The sequence below is a fragment of the Rhinopithecus bieti genome, unplaced genomic scaffold (genome assembly GCF_001698545.2).
Source record: "Rhinopithecus bieti isolate Rb0 unplaced genomic scaffold, ASM169854v2 scaffold_29928, whole genome shotgun sequence".
In the NCBI taxonomy this organism is placed as follows: domain Eukaryota; kingdom Metazoa; phylum Chordata; class Mammalia; order Primates; family Cercopithecidae; genus Rhinopithecus; species Rhinopithecus bieti.
This window is the reverse complement of record NW_016814053.1, coordinates 4,424,371-4,429,275: the sequence shown is the minus strand read 5'-3', so window position 1 is coordinate 4,429,275 and position 4,905 is coordinate 4,424,371. Positions and strand designations below refer to the sequence as shown.

Here is a 4,905-nt window from a genome sequence, read left to right as displayed (position 1 = left end):
CCACCTCGCCCGGCTAGTTTTTTGTATTTTTTAGCAGAGACGGGGGTTCACCATGTTAGCCAGGATGGTCTCGATCTCCTGACCTCGTGATCCGCCCGTCTCGGCCTCCCAAAGTGCTGGGATTACAGGCTTGAGCCAGTTTTTAATTTTTTTCATGGAAAATTTCAGACATGTACAAAAATAGTAAAATGCATGTTCAGGCGTCACCAAGTCACTCTGACGGTTTTATTTTCTTGGAATGCTCTTCCTCTAGACATAGTCACAAGGCTCACTTCCTCACAACTTTCAGAATTTAACTCAAATGACATTTCAGAGAGGTCTTCTCTGACTATTCTATTTAACACTGCACCTCAACACTTCTTCTCTTTCCTATTTTTCACCATAACTTTGATCACCGTCTAACATTTTATAATTTTTTAAATTTTTTTTTCTGATCTGTTCACAGTCTAATGAACTACATGAAGGCAAGGATTATCAAATGTTTTCTTCACTGATATATCCTAGTACCTAGTACAATTCCTGATACGTAGAAGGGCTTAACAGTCAATGAGTGAATGAATATTAATATGGAGAGTTGTTAAAAAAAAAAGAAAAATAGGAAGCTGCCCCGTGGCCGGAAGTGGGCCTAGAGCGCCACAGGCCCGAGATGAAGCCGGCCGTGGACGAGGTGTTTCCCGAGGTCGCCGGGCCCTAGGTGGACCTGCACGAGGCGGTAGGCAGCACCAGGTTCTTGATGGACTTGGCAACTAATGAAAAGGCTGTTCATGCAGAATTTTTAAATGGTTTTGAAGATCTCTTCAAGATGATGACATCCAGTGAGATGCCGTTTGGCTGCAGGCAGGGCCAAACCCTTGATACAGAGCCGTGGCGTGAGCCTGCGCAGGACAGTTTCAGGTGATTTTAAAGAACATGTGGAAATTCTTTGAAATTAGGGCCTGGTTAACCAAGAAAGACAAAATTGTACTTTACCACCTGGATGAGGCTGTTAATCTCTGAACATGACCAGGTTTTGTCTTCACTTCAATTAAAAGAAAGCAACGTCACATGCCAAAAAAAGAAAAAAAAGAAAAACACAACACAGTTTGGACAGTATTATATGACACTAGGGAAAAACATGTGGATTGTGACAGAGGTAAAGCAGTCACCAAATATTCTCTACTCTGAATTTCCCTGCTACCTTGGTACCTAGGCAGGCTTACAATTACTAATATGGCAAATAAATTGTGAGCGGAAGGGAAGTATGTCAATTATGGGATGAGGCAGTAAAAGTTCCATGTATGATTTTCCAGTCCCTTTTCACTACTCTGGTCACTAAAGATGTCATGTAGTTCAGATTTTGACCAGAATAGGGTGGAACTGCCATTAGCCTCCATCTCTGAGTGATTACATGGAGAAAGTGCCCTAACAATTGGTGTAAGACAAGAAAAAAACTTGTTAAGTCACAGAGATTTGGGAGGTTGTTTGTTATTGCAAACTTATTCTGACTATATGCAAATATATGTACACAAATAGCATTTATTAAGCATGTACTATATGTCAGGCACAATGCTGAACACTTTACATATGTTATTTTATTAAACCTTCATCAAACTCTGAAAACCTGTACTATTATACTGAGATAAGAAAACTGGGACAAGGTGAGGACAAATCATTTGTTCAAGGCTGTCAGCTAAATGGAAGGGCTGAAAATGAAACCAGGCAGTCTGAAGAAACATCTACCAAGCTGTTAACAGTGGTTGATATGGTTTGGCTCTGTGTTTCCATCCAAATCTCATCTCAAATTGCAACCCCCAGGTCTTGAGGGAGGGACCTGGTGGGAGGTGATTGGATCATGAGGGCGGTTTCCCCCATGCTGTTCTTCTGATAGTGAGGGAGTTCTCACGAGAGCTGATAGTTTTGAAAGTGTTTGACAGTTTCCTGTTTGTTCTGTCTCCCTCCTGCTGCCTTGTGAAGCTGTGCCTTGCTTCCTCTCACCTTCTGCCATGACTGTAAGTTTCCTGAGGCCTCCCCAGCCACGTGGAACTGAATCAATTAAACCTCTTTTGTTTATAAATTACCCAGTCTTAGGTAGTATCTTTATGGCAGTGTGAAAATGGACTAACACGGTGGTTATCTTTGAAGGCAGAAATATGGAGACTGATCACTCTTTGTTCTATATTTCTGTAATATTTCAAGGTTTTTTTTTTTTTTCCAACCTCCACCTCCCAGGTTCAAGTGATTCTCCTGCCTCAGCCTCCCGAGTAGCTGGGACTACAGATGTGTACCACCGCACCAGGCTAATTTTTGTATTTTTTAGTAGAGACAGGGTTTCACTATGTTGGCCAGGCTGGTCTCAAACCGGCCTCAAGTGATCCGCCCATCTTGGCCACTCAAAGTGCTGGGATTACAGGCCTGAGCTGCACCCAGCCTTATTAAGTTCTTAAGTTCAAATGTCTATTAAAAAAAAAAAGAGTGATATGGTTTGGCTCTATGTCCCCACCCAAATCTTACCTTGAATTGTAATAATCCCCACGTGTCATGGGAGGGACTCAGTGGGAGGTAACTGAATTACAGGGGTGGGTTTTCCTGTGGTATTCTTGTGATAGTGAATAAGTCTCATGAGATCTGATAGGTTTTTTGTTTTTGAGATGGTGTCTCACTGTGTTGCCCATGCCGGGGTATAGTGGCGTGATCTCGGCTCACTACAACCTCCACCTCCTGGGTTCAAGTGATTCTCCTGCCTCAGCCTCCTGAGTCGCTGGGATTACAGGTGCCCACTACCACACCTGGCTAATTTTTGTATTTTTAGTAGAGACAGGGTTTCTCCATGTTGGCCAGGCTGGTCTCGAACTCCTGAACTCAAGTGATTCGCCCACCTCAGCCTCCCAAAGTGCTGGGATTACAGGCATGAGCCACCATGCCTGGTCAATCTGATGGTTTTATACAGGGGAGTTCCCCTGCACATGCCCTGTTGCCTGCTGCCATGTAAGACATGACTTTGCTCCTTCTTTGCCTTCCGCCATGATTGTGAGGCCTGTCCAGTCATGTGGAACTAGGAGTCCATTAAACCTCTTTCTTTCTCTCTTTCTTTCTTTCTCTCTCTCTTTGTTTTGACGGAATTTCACTCTTGTTGCTCAGGCTGGAGTGCAATGGCATGATCCCAGCTTTTTTTTTTTTTTTTATGGAATTTCACTCTTGTCACCCAGGCTGGAGTGCAATGGCATGATCCCGGCTCACTGAAACTTCGGTCTCCCAGGTTCAAGCAATTCTCCTGTCTCAGCCTCCCACCACCAGCAGTCCTGGCAAATTTTTGTATTTTTTTAGTAGAGATGGGGTTTCACCGTGTTGGCCAGGCTGGTCCTGAAGTCCTGACCTCAGGTAATCCACCTGCCTTGGCTCCCAGAGTGCTGGGATTACAGGCATGAGCACCTCCTTTTCTTTATAAATTACCCAGTCTCAGGTATGTCTTCATTAGCAGTGTGAGAACAGACACACAGCTTCATTCATAAAAAAAAGAAAAAGTACAGCTGGGTACAGTGGCTCATGCCTATCATACCAGCAATTTGGGAGGCTGAGGTGGGCACATGATGGCTTGAACTCATGACTAGTCATGAGTTTGAGACTAGCCTGAGCAATGTGGTGAAACCTCATCTTTAATAAAGATACAAAAAAATTAGCTGGGTGTGGTAGCGCACGCCTGTAGTCCCAGTTACTCGGGAGGCTGAAGTGGGAGGATTGCTTGAGCCCAGAAGGCAGAGGTTGCAGTGAGCTGAGATTGTGCAGCCATACTCCAGCCTGGGCAATAGAGTGAGACCTTGTTTCAAAAATAAAAGGAAAGCCGGGCGCGGTGGCTCAAGCCTGTAATCCCAGCACTTTGGGAGGCCGAGGCGGGTGGATCATGAGGTCAGGAGATCGAGACCATCCTGGCTAACATGGTGAAACCCCGTCTCTACAAAAAAAAATACAAAAAAAAACTAGCTGGGCGAGGTGGCGGGCACCTGTAGTCCCAGCTACTCGGGAGGCTGAGGCAGGAGAATGGCGTAAACCCGGGAGGCAGAGCTTGCAGTGAGCTGAGATTTGGCCACTGCACTCCAGCCTGGGCGACAGAGCGAGACTCCTTCTCAAAAAAAAATAAATAAATAAAATAAAATAAAACAAAATAAAATAAAAGGAAAATTGCTTGAGTTTCACTTGCATTATGGAAATAATAGTGCCCACTTTATGTCACAGGATTCATATGAGGATCAAATGAAATAATTTATAAACATGTTTAGAGAATGTCTTAGCCTGTTTTCTGCTACTGTAATAGAATACCCAAGACTGGGTAATTCATATAAAAGGAAGTGTATTTGGCTCACAGTTCTGGAGGCTGGGAAGTGCAAGAGCATGGTACCAGTGTCTGTTGAGGGTCATCCCATGGCTGAAGGCATCACATGGAAGGAGTGGTGTAAGAGAAAGCAAGAGAGGGAGGAGCTGAACTCATCCTTTTTATCAGGAACCCACTCCCATGGTAACAGCATTAATCCATATTATGTGAGGGAAGAGCACTCATGACCTAATCACCCCTTAAGGGCCTCCCCCTCTTAATACTGTACCATGGCAATTAAATCTAAATGTGAGTTTTGGAGGGGACATTGAAACAATAACAGAGAATTATAACTTTAAGACCATATTAAGTATGTACCATATTACCTTTTTTTTTTTTTTTTTTGAGATGGAGTCTTGCTCTGTCGCCAGGCTGGAGTACAGTGGCGCGATCTTGGCTCACTGAAACCTCCACCTCCCAGGTTCCAGTGATTCTCCTGCCTCAGCCTCCTGAGTAGCTGGGACTACAGGTGTGCACCACCATGCCCAGCTAATTTTTGTATTTTTAGTAGAGATGGGGTTTCACCATGTTGGCCAGGATGGTCTCGATCTCTTGACCTC

The 4,905-nt window shown here is 44.3% G+C and overlaps 1 pseudogene; it reads left to right on the top strand.

The window, feature by feature from the left end:
* Positions 1-646: 646 nt before the first annotated feature.
* On the top strand, positions 647-819 carry LOC108513646 (myeloma-overexpressed gene 2 protein homolog pseudogene; annotated as a pseudogene).
* The last annotated feature ends 4,086 nt before the right edge of the window (positions 820-4,905 follow it).